Consider the following 20002-nt stretch of genomic DNA (forward strand, 5'->3'; position numbering starts at 1 on the left):
GTCGACTTGCACCATCATCGAGACGGCGGTGGCGGAGCGAATCGGTGCTACGGGTCCCCCCGCACCATTCTACATGGAAGGTGTGGCCGGGGCACGGATCAACGCAGCTCAATCGACTCGTGTACACTTCAAGATCCGCGGGCGGAATTCACAAGAATACACAGTGGGGGCACGGACGATGGACAGACTGCAGTTATCACCGCAGTCGGTACCACGCAGCGTCATCAAGGGCTGTCCACATCTACGAGACATAGAGAGGGAACTGGTCTATGAAGAGGGCAAACCGACGGTACTGTTGGGGCAAGACAACTGGCACCTACTGCTGGCCCACGAAGTCAGAAGAGGATCCGACACGCAGCCGGTCGCATCACTCACCGATCTGGGATGGGTACTGCACGGTACGAGTCGCGGCAGGACAAGACAGCAGGTGCACAGAATCAGCCACATAGTGACGACACATGTAGAGGAACAATCGATGGAAGAAATGATGAAGCAACATTTCGCGCTCGAATCGCTGGGGATCGCACCGAAGAGGTCCTACAACGAAGAGGAACGTCGCGCCCTACGCATTTTAGAAGAGAAAACTCGTCCGTTACCGGCGGGAGGATACGAGACGGGGTTACTATGGAAGAAGGACGACCCTGTGCCGCCGGACAACTATGAATCGGTAATGCGACGTCTCCAACCGGTCGAAAGGAATTTCGACAAAAACGAAGAGCAGTGGCCGCGTGAAGATAGTACGAGCGACGATAGTCAAGCGGAAACGGGAGAAGAACGCGTACACAAGCTACAGAACGCGACGCAGTTGTCTATAGCATTGCCCGATCCGTCACGTTTTTCTAATTGGTTGAAACTTGTTCGCAGTTCAGCACGGGTATTGCAGTTCATCGACCTCCTGCGACCGACCAGTCAACGCTGCACCGCCACTCGAAAGAGAAACAAGAAGAAAGAGAGCGCCGACCCCACTTGGACCCGCACGAAGAAAGTCGATAGAGAGAAGATGAAGATGAAAATCAAGAACAGCAATAGTCCATCTGTGTGTTTCATCCCCATAGACACACACTACCTAGATCACGCGCGACGGCTATGGATTCGCGCGATACAACAAGAGGCGTTCGGCAACGAAATCGCAGCAGTGAAACATGGAAAACAGCTGCCGTCATCCAGTCGACTCATACAGCTGTCGGTCGTCATAGACAACGACGACATTCTGCGACTTCGATCGAGGATAGCAGCCGCCGCCGATCTGTCAGCCGAGCAACGAGCCCCCATCGTCGACGGAAACCACGCCTGGGTGCGCCTATACATCGCATGGGTGCATCGGAAACTTCACCACGGCGGCTTCGAGATCACCACGAACGAGGTGCGACAACACTTGTGGGTGTTGCGCCTACGACACGCCGTCCGCAGTGAACTGAAGAGGTGTCAGCTGTGCCGCCTACGAAGAGCAAGACCGGCGCAGCCATCAACGGGCAACCATCCACAGAGCAGGCTGGCGCATCATCAGCGACCGTTCACGTTCACCGGCCTAGACTACTTCGGGCCTATGACCGTGACAGTGGGCCGCACTCACCAGAAGCGGTACGGAGTGCTCTTCACCTGCCTAACGACGCGCGCAGTCCACCTGGAAATCGCCGGCAGCCTCAGCACGGACTCCGCCATAATGGCCCTGCGGCGCTTCATAAGCCGCAGAGGGTGTCCCACTGAGCTATAGTCCGACCAAGGCACCAACCTCAAAGGTGCTGACGTCGAACTGAAGAAAGCAGCCGAGGAAGCCATCCAAGAAGAGTCATCAGTCCATTTCATCCGGTGGCGCTACATTCCCCCGAGCGCACCCTTCATGGGAGGCGCATGGGAACGGTTGGTGCGTAGCGTGAAGACCGCACTAGCCGCTACGTTGAACGAACGGGCGCCCAAGGAAGAGGTCCTCCACACTCTACTGGTCGAAGTCGAGCACACCCTCAACAGCCGACCGCTAACCCACGTGTCGACATCGGCAGACGACGACAGCGCCCTAACCCCCAATCACTTCGTATTGGGCGGTCCATCGCGCGTCCCACTGCCAGGCAGCTTCACAGAGAGCGACGCGGCGGGACACAAGGAGTGGCGTGCCAGCCAGAGGCTAGCTGACTGCTTCTGGAACCGGTGGGTGAAGGAGTACCTACCCGAGTTGCAACACCGGCGGGAGCCCCGAGCTACACACGGAGCCATCAAAATGGACGACCTGGTCCTAATAGCTGATGGGACCTTGCCTCGCAACACGTGGCCGCGAGGCGTGGTGGTGGCGACCTACCCTGGACCAGACGGCGAGATCCGAGCGGTCGACGTGCGGACGAACAAAGGCATCCTACGGCGACCCACTAAGAAGTTGATCATACTGCCCACATCGACATCGAGCGACGCGAACACGAGTTAACTCCAGCTACGAGAGCTGCGGCGGGAGATTATGTTCGCGACATTATAATCATTACCAGAGGGAGACTTTGTACAAAAGTCGATTGCTTGGGTACCTCTGTCCCATTCGTGTTTCAACCGTGAAGCAGTTGTGTTTGCATGGCTGTGTTTCGGTTTGAAGGGTGGGATATGGCGTGAATTTACTGGGTACAGAGGAATAACACCTGAGTCCTCAGGAATGGCAACGCATGGGGGGTATCATGGGCGAAACAGTATACTCTGTTATGTCCATGGTACTGCTCATGTCTATAGGCGACGGATACCACTTTCCATCAGGTGGGCCGTCAGCTTGTTTGCCATTCTAAGTTCTATAAAAAAAAAAAAAAAAAAAAAAAAAAAAAAAAAAAAATTTATATATGTAATTTATAGTTGTTAAGTCCGTAGTTTTAATCGTTTTCGTATACTGTTATTTTTACATAGATTTTACATAGATTTAAGATACCTATAGTGTAAGTTAAATAAAGTATTCTTTGTGTGTTGTTATTATTACCTGCGAATAGAAATAGAAATTGTAAAACGAATAGAAATACGCAAATTGTAATAAATAAATAGACGCTATATGGTACCGTTCTAAAGAGATACGCGTCTCTTTCACTCTCGCCCCGTCCCGCTTCGCACAGACTCGCTAACGCGAGTTAGAAATGTTATCGTGCGACCGGGCGGGTATAAAGATAGGCCGCCTCCCGTCGAGCGGCATTCGCTTCCGAGCAGCGACGCACTACACTCGAGAAGAAATAGGACAAGAAGAAAAATACTCTCTTCAGACGGTACCGGAGGCTTCAGAATAGTAATCGCTGTGTTTCACTCCAGCCTGAACCAACGCCCCTACAGTCCACGCTCACCGAACGGCAGTCCACACCGTTCAAAATGAAAGTATATTATATATTTATTAAGATTGTATTATGTCGTATTAGTAATATATAATTAATATATGGTATATAATTAAATGTTATATAATCACCAGAGGGAGACTTTGTACAACAGTCGATTGCGTGGGTACCTCTGTCCCTTTCGTGTTTCAACCGTGAAGCAGTTGTGTTTGCATGGCTGTGTTTCAGTTTGAAGGGTGGGATATGTCGTGAATTTACAGGGTACAGAGGAATAACACCTGAGTCCTCAGGAATGGCAACACATGGGGGTATCATGAGCGAAACAGTATACTCTGTTATGTCCATGGTACTGCTCATGTCTATAGGCGACGGTTACCACTTTCCATAAGGTGGGCCGTCAGCTTGTTTGCCATTCTAAGTTGCATAAAAAAAATTATTAAATATATTTGTAAGAGAAATCAAGTACAAAAATCTGAATACGTACCTAAGCTCTTTTGTAAGCACCTTTGCTTACATTGTTTCTAATTTTTATTATTACTGTATATTTTAGTGCAATAAAGAATATGAATAAGACACTAATAGCTTTACATATTTACTGTCATTTTAATTTCTCAACTAATTCCCTAATTATAAAACACATCATTAACAAACCTAATTAATCTAGGTAGTTTGGGAAAAAAACGGGTTTGAAGCCACATTCCTAGCAATATATCGTGTCAGGCACCTCCATAGCATTCCCCCTGGAAATCATCGTGATTAATATCTGATGAATACGTCACGATAGGTCAATTGACCTGATTGCAATCCAACAATCTAGGTAGATCTAGATTTTGGTACGTTACGTTCAAATATATTCGATAAGATGCGATATATTGGATGTACGTTTCACTATAACGGAATAGTCTATAAATGTCTCTGACAATTATGAGGATACTTTTTTTTTATACTAGTCTTTACCCGTAACATTGTCTATGTGAACGAAATATATTGATTAAATAGGATAAAAGTAGCCAACATCCTTTTCCATTCGATATACTAAGTATTAACCAAATTTCACGACAATTAATTGAGTTGTGAAGACATCTATAAGGATATCATGTTATTGTGCTTATGCCTGCCTTTTTATTTTATACTTATTTTACCTATACCTATACTATGAAAAGTTTTCATTAACATTCAGTTAAATAATCAACATTCGAGCACTTTTGTTTGACGAAACAACTCTGCATAAATAAATACTCTTTGTCATCGCGATAATTCGTAACGGGCAGTGGGGGGAAATGATAAAGCTACGCCCATACGGCCCAAGGTCAAGTGGGATGAATCGCTTTAATCACTGTTTTCTAGAGCTATCTCCTGATAGTAAATATACGAAAATTGTTAATGAATTTTACCACAAAAAAAGTTACAATCGTGACAAAATATAGAACGAACGGTAGTAAACCTTATCGAATGTATAAAGAATCGTTGAATTAAAAAAAAAGTTAGATGGATTAAGAAACTCTTCGTTTTAAACTCGGTTAAAAATTTATAAATACACGTAAAATGATACTATTAATTCACTACAGTACATTGATTTTATTACTAGAAAAAAAAATCCTATTTATTGTTTTCAGATGCACTTCACAAATGATGCTTTTTAAGGGATGATAATGGAATAGTAACCCCGCCTGCGCTATCGGTATACGCTGGCGGAGCACCAGTGAGAATGATAGGTAAAATGAAAGCAGATCAGTTAGTCCATCGTGAAGAATTTAACAGGAATCAATTGCGATGGTTTTTAGGGCAACCACATGGGGGCCAACCCAACAGGGAATATTGATATAAAGGGGCCTCTAGTCCCCATTACTAACAATCCCAATCCCTCTGTACAAATCGTGTTAGTTTGTGATTTTAAAAAGCAAAATTCTGGTTTTGTTTGTATTTAATCTCGTAAAGGAAAATATTATCAATAATTTAGGACACTTTTGAATATCTATTTTACCTTTGCACAAAAGTCGATTGCTTGGGTACCTCTGTCCCATTCGTGTTTCTACCGTGAAGTAGTTGTGTTTGCATATCTGTGTTTCGGTTTGAAGGGTGGGATATGGCGTGAATTTACAGGGTACAGAGGAATAACATCTGAGTCCTCAGGAATGGCAACGCTTGGGAGGTATCATGGGCGAAAGAGTATACTCTATTATGTCCATGATACTGCTCATGTCTATAGGCGACTGTTACCACTTTCCATCAGGTGGGCCGTCAGCTTGTTCGCCATTCTAAGCTGTATAAAAAAAATATGAAACTGAATTATGTACATTAATTATTTCATTGCACTAATTCGCTAGCGTACATAAATTTCTTTTGGTTTTATAATACATAAGTATATAATACTACTATACAGAATTTGCAACTCCAAACAATCTGACGTCCCACCTGATGAAAGTGATAACCGTCTCCTATACATACTCACTTACCTTTTATAAAAATGTTTTATTCTGCATATTATATACGGGGCGTTCTCGAATATTGTTGTACCATATGGCACCCACAATTTACATGTAAATTAAGACAAAGCAGTAGAATGTGTCCAGCGGAAAACGTTTTTATATTAATTTTATTTTTATTTATAAATAAACACACACACACACACACACACACACACACGCACGCACGCACGCACGCACGCCCGCACGCACGCACGCACGCACGCACGCACGCACGCACGCACGCACGCACGCACGCACACACGCAGGGACGCACGCACGCACGTACGCACGCACGCACGCACTCACGCACGCACGCACGCACGCACGCACGCACGCACGCACGCACGCACGCACGCACGTACACGCACACGCACACACACACACACACATACACACACACACACGGCATGTCTTCTATGCAGACTCTCAAATAAATTATTATAATACAGACAAGACTACGTAAAATAGACTGCGTAGGCTAGACTTTGTATGTATATAATGCTACATATAGACTACGTAGGTGAGACAGCATACAGTAAGTAGATCAAACTTCGTAGAGTGTACTAGAAGCACGTAGACTAGACTAACTGGATTCATAGAATTTATAGACATGACGGCGATTACTACACTATTTATGATCCCGTAGGTTGTCTGCCACGTCACGCACAATACGTTTCAGTTTAACTGGCGACCCGATGTCTTTGGCATGTCCCGAATGATTTGCCCGAATCATTGTCCTGTCTAGATATGTCCATTGCACAAATATGAGGAAAGAGTTCTTAAGAATATGACATGTTTCACAAATATCGCTTGTGCAATGTGAAAGCAAAATAAACAGATTTAGCGAAGCCTAGCCTACACTAACCTATTTTGAATAGACAGATCCAATAAATAGAACTTTGTGTATATTATATGCGATGTGATCACTGCATAACATGGGCTACCCCTTTTTTCCTATAGGTGACTAAGGGAACTTAATGGTCGATAAATGGGCAACAGCGTTCTTCTTAAAACATCACCAAAAGTCTAACTGCGGTTGCCAAATCGCTTTCCAAGCATGGCAACCCATAAAGGATAGCATAAAGGATTTATTTTCACAAGAGAATAATCTAAATTCATCTAAATATATCAAACCCTAATCTAGTATTCATTAAATTGAATTTAGAATTCTATTCAAGAGACATTACGTCGTTTTATTGAAGAGACTACCTCCGTGAAATGCAGTGTAGTAGTTCACTTAGTTTATTAAATCTACGTGTACTCGACAAACATTGGATACACACTGAAGCATTTCCATTATCTTCCACAAGACCTGACTATATTGGAAATTATGTAAAACTTTCTCGCATCATAATATAAACGAATTATTATTTATACCGTTTTAATTAGTATATAACGTGATCAATTGGTGGGGGGTGGTCAGTTTACCAGAGACCAGAGAGAGTTTATACAAAAGTCGTCTGCTTGGGTACCTCTGTCCTATTCATGTCTGCCGTTAAGCAGTTGTGTTTAATGTGAAAAGTGGCAATTAAATTACAGGGTACAAAGGTATAACATTTTAATTCTCAGAAATGGCAATGCATGAAAGATATCATGGGCGACACAGTATACTCTGTTATGTTCATAGTACTGTGCATGTCTATACGCGACGGTTACTACTTTCTATCAGGTAAGCCGTCAGATTGTTTGCCATTCTAAGTTGCATAAAAAAGGTGCCTACTCTAGATAAATTACATTTAAATTCGTCCAGCCTTTTACTTTTAACTTAACTTTTATTCTCAACTCAACTTTTAGTTAAGAATAAAGAAGTCTTATTAAATAAGAAACATTTGAACAAACCAACTAACATTCGACGAATGCTCACTGTAATGTTTTGTGTTTACTTTTAATTGACATATTCCCGGACTTTCCCTAGAGCTGCGAATTACATTGCAGCCTTCTAGTAACCTTTCAGCGGTCACTTTTAATCTCAAAGGATAACGTAAGCTTCAGTTTAAGTTATTTATTACTCAGGGAAGATCGATGTAATCCTATTAGTTATCCCAAAAAAGTGTGAATGTAATCACTTGGAGTACCATATATTAGACACACGTTGATAAACATCGAGTTATAAATTCGAATATCAACATTACATTTTTTTTTTGTTAAGCAAGAAAAATCAACTGCTTGGATCGTTACAACAACTAAAATGCGAAACTATAATTGACAAAGAAAACTTTTTAACAAATAATTTACAATAATATTTAATAGTAGGCAATTGTTATTATATATATTGTATTGTAAATATACTGTAAATGTTAGTCATAAAGAACAACAGTGAAAAAATTTGAATGTGGAGTAAAAAAAATTTTACTAGCTTTTACTCGCAATTTTGAGTGCGTGATCGGGATTAAAAGTAGTCTACATTCTTCTACATTCTTCTTCATTACTTAAAAGTACCTGTATGCCGAATTTCACAGTGATTAAGCCGATAAGGCTATAAAAGTAACAAACAAATAAACTCACTTCAACATATGTAATACTAACTTTTACCTGCAAGTTTGTTCTTGTGACCGGAATAAGTTCATTGACCAGGATAGAAAATACCTTGTATCTTTCTCTATCCCATATATTAGCAGTATGCCAAAGTTCATGGTAATTGGTTAAGCCGTTAATGCGCTAAGAAATAACAAACAAACACTCTTTCACTTTTACATTTACAATATTAGTAAGGATTTTGAAACCCACTTACCAGGGGATCGATAAGAAAATGAATAATCAAAAACGGTTCAGAATTGGTTCAAAGATATTGCGTAATATACTTGACATACAGCTGAAACTAGAACGGTCTTCATTTCGATATCGCTTAAAGAGAAAATGAAGATATATATACATGATAATAAATAAGGATAAAGATAGTAACATATAAGGCAATATCCATATAATGGAGTCTACAAATAGCTAATGATTAGCTTCTCATTACAATCGAGCACCTATCTATGCTGTATAACGTTTCAGAACATTTCCTTACATATGAAGGGTTTTTATGATCAAGAAAATATCTAAAAAATATCATGGAAACTGATATTTTCTGTGTGATCCCGGTATAGAATAACTATTTCGTACTTTTCCGTGGGTGTCGTAAAAGGTGAATAAAATAACTTATGGTTGAGGAATGGGTAGTAGTGTCCCTCTTAAAACATCTATAAAAGCTGAAATGCGGTTGCCAACCAAACTTGGTAGCGTGCCTTGACTAATTAATATATTAAGAAAACTTAAAAATACTTAACCAATTTTAAACATTCTTTCATGTATTGAAAGAATGTATCATTATCGTTAGATTATCAGCTAGCATCATGGTCTGTATTTTATTAAAAAAAAGTCGCGTAAAGTCGAGGCGGTTCGCATTTTCCTTATAGTATTATAAAAAAAGAACTTTGGTGTTTTTCTCTGCTAAAAGGCTGTCTTCTATGTTAAGCCTTTTAATGTCAAAGTCAAAGCTTATAATGATGAGATTAATGGGCAATTCCTCACCGTCACTCTTCGGCTGGTTTACAGAGAGATAATCTTTAATAGTATAAAACAAAGTCGGTATCCGTGGCTATCTGTTTCCTCGTTTATTTATATAAACAATGTAACGGATTTTGGTACCAGTTTCACTGTCATTTAGATATCTCTTATGGAAGGTTTGTATGTCCAATTTACATCCGTACGAAGCCTGGCCTGGTAACTTGAATATTATAATAAAAATCTCACAGAAAAGAAGATTTTATAAATTGAAACCTACTATTACTGTAATGATATAGCTCTCGAGATTTAATATATACCTAACTGAAATATAAATATATATTTACCTAAATAATTCGAAATACACCTCAGAATTGCGTTCGTCAAGTTTATCACTAGATGTATAGATTTAAAAATAAAAAAAATAAAAACTTCATGACAATCAAATCTTCTAATAGATATTTGAGTGAAAAAAAAATCCACAACCGATCAACAGTATATTTATTTCTAGACTGTGCCCAAAATGTAAAAAATTAAAAGCGAGTAATTTTGGTAGAACGAGGCGAAGCCGAGTACTATAGTCATAAGTGTTTTTAAAAAAACAAAGTTCCAGTCTGTACCTTTGTAATCAAACGAAGCCTTTAATTGCTATTTTGGTCGAGACTTGCATAGTAATTTTCTTTAATTTGCACACATCATTATTTGAGTTGGAAATGAAATTCTTTTCATAATATAAACAGACTATCATAAGTTACGAAATTAAAACTAAACTGAAATGTAGCGCTTGTTAAAAAGTTTGAAAATTTGTTACAACTATTTCTACCTGGTTTGCAAATTTAACAAAGTAGGTAAAACACACCCAGAAAGTCTAGCACATCATTTACAATCTAGACTAACTAGACAACTGGATTTTTTAAAGTGTATCAAAAGAAAATTACAGATGAAATATTACGCTTGTTTCCTTTATTATTTTTTTATGTTGTTAAAATGTATTACTTGCTGTGTATATAGTTTGATAAGTCTATATTGATAGATAACTTATGAACTATGAGCTCACCCACATACTAAACGTTGACCTCGTCGAAAATTAGGATTTCGTAGGGGTTAAGGTGGTTGTTTGTATGCAAGGACAGACTGATATGTCTGACCTGTTGAAAATAGTATCCAGGTCACAATACTAATGAAAATGTTCAAATTAGCCGTACAAGTTCTTGATTAAACAGAACGTCCTGTAATTTTAATGTTTCTAGAGAAATTGCAAATGGTTGCTCGAAATTGGAAACTCGTTTATGCAAATTACGATAAAACTTATCTATAGTTTCTGAACAACGATGGAAACTTTGAGGGAAAAATTTAGGAATAGTACTTTTTGTACTGAATCATATATATCGCATAAAATATTTCAATTTGAGAACCAACATCTCTATATTTTTAATGGTTACGGAATTATTCTTTACTAACCTACCTCGTTATAATGTAGTAGTAGTAGTCACTTGCTTCCATAATCCATTCGTACAAGGTTGTGCGCAAAAGTTAGTTATACATAGTTTATACTTAAAACATTTATACTGAGAAGAACTGTGAATAACTCTTAGTAAATGAAGATTACTATCTCGTGTGCTTTATAACTTTAAGTCATTTATATATCATATGAATTATGAGACAGGAATTAACGCGATCGTTTAGGTAAGAGGCTCTCAGTACACGGACATAATTAGTGTGATGTATGACAATGAGTGGATAGAAGAAAATATTTCTGCGTCAGGAATGGATGGTATGACGTCGCTACATCTGCCAGCTTTTGACTGCGAAACGTCAAGATAATTCTATATAAATGATTATACAAGTATTTTACCTTAATGATTGCTTTAATTGCTGTCTCTTATCTTACTTATATTATAGAAGTGTTTGTATGTTTTTAACTCAATCACGCTTAAAAGATTGAATAGATTTGGTAAACGAATAGATTATATTGTAACGTAACAGTCATAGAATATTTTACATACTAATATATGCAGGCGAAGTCGCTGGAAACAGTTAGCTAAGTAAACCATAAATAGTTCACTTGCTCTTTCAAATTGCACATTCAACAAATTTTTGTTATACTTATTCCCTTTCTAATAAATTAAAGCACCAACTTACACAGTTACTAAATACAAAGGAAAATTTGATCCTGAACGACATAAAATTGTTTATAATGATAAATTATATTTGGATTGTCTTCATTGTATACAGATGCCCTGCGTGCGACAATATAGAAGATGGCCTGTTATTGCGAACAGGGAAGAAAGACGTAAGCAAAAGGTTCCAGATAACAATACAATCACCGTGGGCATGATTCTCCAAAGGAACCGTTATTTACTCAAGGAAACTGGTATAAGATAGATAAAAATGTATTGTGAACCTAACCATTGTTATTAATGTAAATATAATAACACACGGTGCAAATACGAGTATCTATTCTGCGCACGGTTAAAACGCAAATTGTGTATTTTAACTGAAGTTTGACTGAACGTCAGTAAAGTTTATTTAGTTCAAAAAAATCCACTTTAATCTCACAGTTAGTCAGCTCAAACTGTAAAAGTCGGAAGGGCGAAACTTTCAACATAGATTGGTTTCATATCTGCGCAATGCAGCATTGGGTTTGAGAACCAAGAGGTTAAAAATAATACATAAACACATAATCTTACTAATATTTCTGTAAATAATTTGTTTGTTAAGATTATAAAATATAATTAATTGTTATGAAGAGCGGTTTTTCCTAACACAAGCAATCTTTGTTTAACAGGAGATACCAAACCTTTGTATAAATAAATAAATAAAAAAATGGATATAATAAAATTTTAACTAGACGATGTCTGTACATAGAAGATATTTAAAAAAATATATGTATTTGGTGGGCAGGGGGTTTTAATAGAAGCAGCAGAATCCAAAACAATGGTTCTAAGGATTTTTGTCTGTCTGTCTGTATTTTTATTTCGGTATCTCAGAAAAATTACTGTACTCAATTAAATGCGGTTTTCACAGTTGTGTTTCTAAGGTTCTAACTTTAAACCTGGTATATTTTTGTCTTAGTACGTCATCTGAACGACGTTTTTTTATTGGTTTATCTTACTAATAAAATAATATTTTATATATTATGACGTCTGTACATAGGAAAATTAAAGAAATTATGATATATCATAATTTCTTTAATTTTCGTTAATTTCTTTAAAAAGAGGTCTTAACAATAGTAACCAAATCAATATTTATCAAAATATTTGTTGCCTTTCTGTATGTTTCCTTATCATATTTCACCGTCACTCTAAAACGACTTAGCTAAATTGGTAGAGGTTTTCACAGTTGTATGTTCAAAGGTCTTACATAAATTTTGGTGTGTTTTATCTTGACACGTCATTTAAGAGTAGTCTATTTCATTAATTTTTTTCTTACATACACAATGTAAGCTGATGAGAAATATAGACTACTTTTCACCGCAAGTAAATGTATTTATTCATGAGTAATTGTAAATGAATTTACATTTCTACAAGAAAAATATAATTAATATTCTTTATTGCACTTAAACAATATATTCGACAATTAGTTTAACAACTTGTTAGCAAGGGAGGACTTATCTCTGAAAGAGATCTCTTCCAGCCAATCCAGTGTAGTTAGAGAGAAAATTATTTAATTAATAACTAATTTTTAGACGTAATTAGTTCCATAGATAAATTTTATAAAACTTTTTATTAAATTAAACCCCGAAGTAATTTGTATTATATGAATTTAAAATAGTCTCTATTTTCATAAAATATGTAACTCGCTTAAAAGAACCAGTTGATGCTGAAGTAAACAAAAGCGCGCTATCAGATTGTTCATCGTAAAAGGATTGAAACTCATATTTTCTTCTTTAACTCCTTTTTGCCTTTTACTTTCTTTTTCTTCTTCTCTTTGTTTTCCTTTCTTTTTATCTTTATTCTTCCCCTTTCCTTTTTTTCTTTTTCCTTACGAAGTATTCACGCAGTATTAACTGTTATAGAAAAGCACAGTCTACAACGAAGTGGGGTGGTGACCTTCGATGTAAACTGCATTCTTTGCCAATGAATAATATATATATGTTATCATCATTATCATATCAGCCTTTAATTGTCTACTGCTGAAGATAAGCCTCCCCTTTGGTCGATTTTGCCAATAGATGCCAAGCTTGGCAGGCAGATGGGCAGCCGCAGTTAGACTTTGTCTAACGTAAAATTATTCCTGTTTACATATCATCTTTCTTTTCAATAATATTCATTTTGATATTTACAATGTTCATTGTTGGTTAGTTAATAGTATTTGGTATTTTATATTGTGTATTGTAATTAGTTTACAATTGCTATTATTTTAATTTATTTTATATATTTTAAGAATAAAGAGATATGATATGATGATGTATACTTTTAAACTTGTAACCTGTTTTTCTTTCTTACATATTTTTTTTATTTATAACGAATATATATATATATATATATATATATATATATATATATATATATATATATATATATATATATATATATATATATATATATATATATATATATATATATATTCGTTATAAATAAAAAAAATATGTAAGAAAGAAAAACAGGTTACAAGTTTAAAAGTATACATCATCATATCATATCTCTTTATTCTTAAAATATATAAAATAAATTAAAATAATAGCAATTGTAAACTAATTACAATACACAATATAAAATACCAAATCGTATTTTATTAACAATACACATTACAACAATACATTACAGTACATTTAAACAAAGACAGAATCATCAAAGTCGGCATAGAAATTATATAAAATAGAAGTTATATTGGATTAAATATAACACTCCGAAGTCCGTCATAGACAAGAGAGAGAAGTTTAAAGGGGGAAATTAAAATTTACATATAAATGAACGGTGTTGACCGAGTTCGAACTTGTAACCTTGTATCTGAAGTCTTGTAAGTTAGCTTGTATATTGTATATACGTTATCCAAAAAGAACAATAAAAAAGATCTATAATAAAATTGCAAGCACCATTGTTTAATTTTGTAACAAACTTTGAATCTATTTCAATAATTATGAAAATTAATACATTACTATTTTAAAGCAGTTATTCCATTTCTGTATTGTTTAATGTTAAATGTGCCATGTGGTCCCGACATAGAATAGGCCGCTCCTTCCTTTTGCGTGGGTGTCGTAAGAGGCGACTAAGGGAGGACAAGGGATGGGCAGCAGCGTCCCTCTTAAAATATCTCCAAAACCTAACTACAATTAGCAAACCGCCTATCGAGCGTGGCAACTACTAACAAAACAACCCAAGGAGAGGCTTATGTTCAACAGTGGATAGTTGGAGGCTGATATGATGATGATGAAGTATTGTTTAAATTTCATTTTATATATAGTATTTAATTCTGAAAACTATCTATCTAATTTATATTAACAAGAAATAGAATAGATCTAAAGATACACCCCTTTTCAAAACAAGATTTACTCAGTAATACTATTTACATAAACTTTTTGAATCTACTTAATAAGTACGTACAACTTAATTAAATATTGTTTAAGCCGTTATCATTAACGCTGCAAAAAGCAAGTGTGTTAAGTAATGTAAGTGCTATTGTAAAAGTACATTAATTACAACTTTTTTAGAAATTTTTAAATACAATATATTTTCTAGATTACAAATCTCTACTCATGTTATCCCTGAGATATTGAAAATAGAGATTATGTAAACAAAGCTCAATGTACTAGTGCAAGTGAACTCGAATTCGAAATAAATCACTATACCAATCTGCCTTTCCTATACAAATTTTCATCTCTCATTTCACCTCTTTAAGGGTAAAATTTCCAAAAACGCTCCAAAATAGTTAATCCATTTCTAATATTCTAATTAGATGTTTAAAACTCAAGTTTCGCTTTAACTTCAATTATAACAGAACTCTCCATACGAACTTTTATCTCCTATTTCACTCCTGTAAGGGTAAATTCTTCAAAAGTCAATAAACATATTAATTTTCGTTTAAAATCTGACTAAATTTAAAATTTCAAAAAACTGATGAACACCATACAAAATTTATAAACCTCAAAAAGTAAAAATTACAAAAATATTTTCTTATTATTTATCTATGCTTTATAAATAACCTATCTGTAAAATTTCAAGATTATATTCAATGGCAGTGCATTGGTACGTATTTACTTACTAATGTCATACAAATTTGTTCATTTTTAAAAACTATTGTATGTAGCTTTAGTATTCGTCCACTTTAATATTTCCTTCCTTAGTATAAATAATAGTATAGTTATAATTTAATGTAAAGCTTGTTGAATCTGAATCAGATTTATGCACGAACCGCAAATAAGTGGCCAAACCAAATAATACCAAACCACATTTATTGTCACATATTATAATTACGTAAATTGTTTGTCTTTTTTATGTGGTTTGAAAAAGTAAATTTCAATGAATGAATTAATTTATATTTTAATATGAAAATTTATTTATTAAAAATAATTATAACATTATAATAGACAAAGCCAAATCAATGTTATAAATCTAGGGTGCTAAAATATATTGAGATACATTCTAGCAATATACTGTATTTTCATTCAAAATCTAAATTCAAACGAATACAACTCGATTACGGTTATTTATTAATGAAATAACGATGGTTTTAAAACAATGAATAAGAAGCCTTATTTATTAATATAATTTATACATTTATAATATTCTTGGGATGATTTTCCATGATCTGTGATAAGATTATGTTACATATATCGAGAATGTATAATATCGAGAATATCACAAATTATAGTGACAACTAATACCACAACTACTTCTAAGGACTAGTTTTTTTTTTATGAATGATAAAGGAATGGTAACCCTGCCTGCGCTATCGGTATACACTGGCAAGACACCAGTGAGGGATGATAAGTGAGAATTAAGCAGGTCAGTTAGCTCATCGTGACGAATTCAACAAAAAAGTAATTATGATGTTCTCCAGGGGAAATCGCGTGAAGGTCGACCTGATAGCTAGCAATGGGGTTGCTAATCCCCATTATTAACAATTTCCTCTCCCCCAAGCGTGCCAGTGGGAGATGACAGATGTGGATGAAAGCAAGTATATTGACCCTGTGTGGCGAATTCTAGAAATAATCATGATAGTTTCCAGGAGGAACTGCGTGGAAGTCAACCTGACAGGGTATCGATAGATAATCCCCGGGACTAACATTTTTCACAATTAACCCCTAGACTGACATATTATTTAATGGGTGAAGGTGAAATGGTAACTCCGCCAGCGCTATTAGTATACACTGCCAGGCCACTAGTGAGAGATGCCAGATGTGGATGAAAGTAATCCAGTTGGCCCATCGTAGCGAATTCAAGATATAATCACAATTGTTTCCAAAAGGAACCGCGTGGAGATTAACCTGATAGGGTATATTGGTAACAATAGGATCGACAATCCTCATTACCCGTTACTAACAATCCTCTCTTTACCCCTGAACTGCAGTATTAGGTCTCATATAACAAGATTGCATAATGATAAAACGCTTCCCATAAACTGATGTCTCATGCCAAAAATTAATAAAAAGGAAGTTCGTATTTCAATAAATTAGTCAAAGTTTCACCATCAATAAGAGATATCCTACTTGTAATTATGACAATACGAGTATAACCAACATCTATGTTCAATAGTGAACAATGAACGATAAAAACGATAATAGTGATAACTCAGCAATATTATTTATGTTGAATTTAATATTTACTCTAAATTAAATACGTACAAAATACAAAAAGCAAATGTTAATAAAAATCTTTCGAGAGAACGCAATGGCCGTGAAAAAAGAAAGCAGACTAAGCATTCTGGGTCAGCGACGTCTATTAAGAGATTAATTTTCAATTCATGAAAATTATTATAGTGCTTCCAACAATTTGAAAACCAACTAAAACTTATAAAAGTTAAAGATTTAAAAATTTATTTAATATTTGAATATAATTAGGTAACATGAGCGTAGACAATAAATTGCTTACTTCACACCACCCGTACCAATTAAAGTTTTACCATCGGAACGTAAGTAGATAGATAAATATCTACTACAGATTTTGTATCTATCATAACACGTAATATTTTTTACACATTTCTATAGTTGATCAGACGATAAAATTTTTCGTAACACATATAGAAATTAAAACTATGCTGTTGCTACAAATAAGCAAAGTGCCCGCCGCAACGGCAATGTGAAAGTGAGAGTTGTGCATAGTTTGCTATATACACTGAAAGTTTAACTCGAACGTGAAATGTTGTTGCAACTATCATGCCAACCTACAGGTAGTAAATTGACATAACAAGGAATACTTACACGACCTTGCTGAGTAGTAGCGGCGCGGTGCGGTCGCGACGAGCAGGAGCGTGACGGCGCGCGCTGTCTCTTAACGCGTACGTCGCGAGCGTGAGCTACGGCTGGCGTGGCCGACTAGCGACCCTCCGCCTCTACTGCTCGAATCACACTGCTTATCGACCTCCGCGCAACCCCCTCGCCGAAGCCGCCTAATACGCCGCCGCGCCCGCCTACAGCGCACTGTTGCTAAAATGCGAGAAACCTTTAACAATTCATCTCTCATTATCCTTGCTGACTACACGATCGATGACCACGTGACACTGATTCACTTTCATCAGGTGGACCCAACGACAATGGCCAATTCTCGATCAGTTGGAACTTCTAGGTGGTTGTGACTAAGCAATCGATCCAGTGTTACGGTGCTAGCTGTAAAAGGCTGACGGTGCAAATATAAATGGATAAAATTACCGAATTCATAATGTATTCTTCAGAAACCGTTTCGGATGAAACTAAGGAAATTGAATGAGGCTTGTAACAAAATTTGTTAATTTTATTTCCGCTAATGCTTTAGACAAGTTTTTCTTTTTAATTTGAAGGATATATTTCCTTCACAGCTTAAGTTGACTTATTATAGATATTTATTAAGTAACCGAACTTTTGTTGGAACTACTATACCGCTTATATTAAAACTACTGCTTACATATGCATCACTTCATGATAATATTATCATAATATCAGCCGTCTGTCCACTGCTGAACATAGGCCTTCCCCTTGGGGGGTTTGCCAGTTGCTGCCACACTTAACAGGCTGGTTGGCAAACCGCAGTTAGGTTTTGCTGATGTTTTAAGAGGGATTTACGATACCTCTTAGTTGCATCTTACAACAATCTACGCAAAAGAAAGGGGTAGTCCGTTCTATGCCTAGACTACGCAGTAATACTTAATTATAAATAGTGAAAATAGATTAAAGACTATTAGCTAGAGCTTAAAACGGTATAAGTAACTGAATCGAATTATAACATTAGAATATTTGTAATTAGAGGTTAATTAGAGGTAATTGGTTTAATAAGTAAACTATAAAATTATGCGTATTAGGTACTGTTACAAATCTGTGAGAGAATAATAATACAAGTATATATATGAATTACTTTGAAAATCATACTAGAGTTACTTGTAGTGTAGCTGACATAGCTGCAAATAGACACTATTCATCTATTTATATATGATAGTTACATTAAAATGTTTTATAAAACAATGGATACTAAGACTTGAATGCGACCTTCTGTTGAAACTTTAATAAATTACTTTTACCGTTATTGCAGCAATTGACGATGGGGCCGGAAGGTGGCTAAATGAACCCCAACAAATTTCAACTCGTTTTATGTGTTTCGATGAGTAGTTGGCTGGTTGATGGTTGTCAAGGTTTAATCATAGCGTCTGTATATCAACACGCTATATACATTATAGGATCTGTTTTAAAATATTACTATTTTTATATTTATTTGCATAAAAAATATATTACTATATCAGTTAATACAAATAAGACAATTATTATTATTGTTATATCAGTCGTTAAATGTTCACGGCTACATATGGGCCTCCCCCATAATGAGGGCGTTGCCATAACTAGCCACGCTTGGCTAGTGGGTTGGCAACCACACTTCAGTTTTGGTGTTTTTTTTTTAAAGGGACGCTGCTGCCCATCCCTCGACTACTAAATGCTCTGTTTCGTTTTTTAACTACATCCACGGAAAGAAAGGGATGACCCATTCTATGCCAGGACCACTCGGTAATAATAAAAATATTTATAAAGGTTTTTAAATGTGATTAATTTTAGAAACCATTGGCTATTAATAAAATCTACCTAAAGAAAGTTTTAATTGAATATCGACTTGATGAAACGATTTATGAATGACGAAGTTAATGAACTAAATATTAGAAGGGCGTATTATAATATTGCAGCCCCAAATTGCAATACAAAATTACAGTTAATATTTATGATATTATTTTTAAAACTTATGTTCATTTTTTGATAATTTCCCATTATAATAAATGTATATAAATATCGCTATTTGTATGCTCTTGTAAATCAATATATTATGAATAAGAAATAACTATAGAAACAAAATACCGAACACTTAATCTATAATTATTATCCTTTATAATATTCTATGACGTATGGTCCCGGCGTAGAATAAGCCACCCCTTCCTTTCTCGTAGATGTAGTAACAGGCGACTAAAGGAACTTAATAGTCGAAGGATGGGCAGGAGTGTCTCTCTAAAAACAACGTCTTAGTTAAGCTGCGGTTGCCCACTCGCTTGCCGAGTGTGGCAACTACTGGCAAAACCCGCCAAGTTCATTAGGGGACAATTAACGGCTGATGTGGTATGGTATCCCTATTCCACGTAGATGTCGAACATAAA

General features: G+C 36.2%; 1 protein-coding gene across 1 annotated transcript in view; it reads right to left on the reverse strand.

Annotated features, from left to right (window-relative positions):
- LOC113518331 (probable cationic amino acid transporter) overlaps nucleotides 1-17735 on the reverse strand; it is a 214434-nt gene extending 196699 nt beyond the window's left edge. The window contains exon 1 of the mRNA XM_026903202.3: nucleotides 17601-17735. The gene's annotated coding sequence lies outside the window, so the exon portion shown is untranslated. The remainder of the gene's footprint in view (nucleotides 1-17600) is intronic.
- Between the last annotated feature and the right edge of the window lie 2267 nt (nucleotides 17736-20002).

The sequence above is a fragment of the Galleria mellonella genome, unplaced genomic scaffold (genome assembly GCF_026898425.1).
Source record: "Galleria mellonella isolate WM207_F2 unplaced genomic scaffold, CSIRO_AGI_GalMel_v1 utg33, whole genome shotgun sequence".
Taxonomy (NCBI): domain Eukaryota; kingdom Metazoa; phylum Arthropoda; class Insecta; order Lepidoptera; family Pyralidae; genus Galleria; species Galleria mellonella.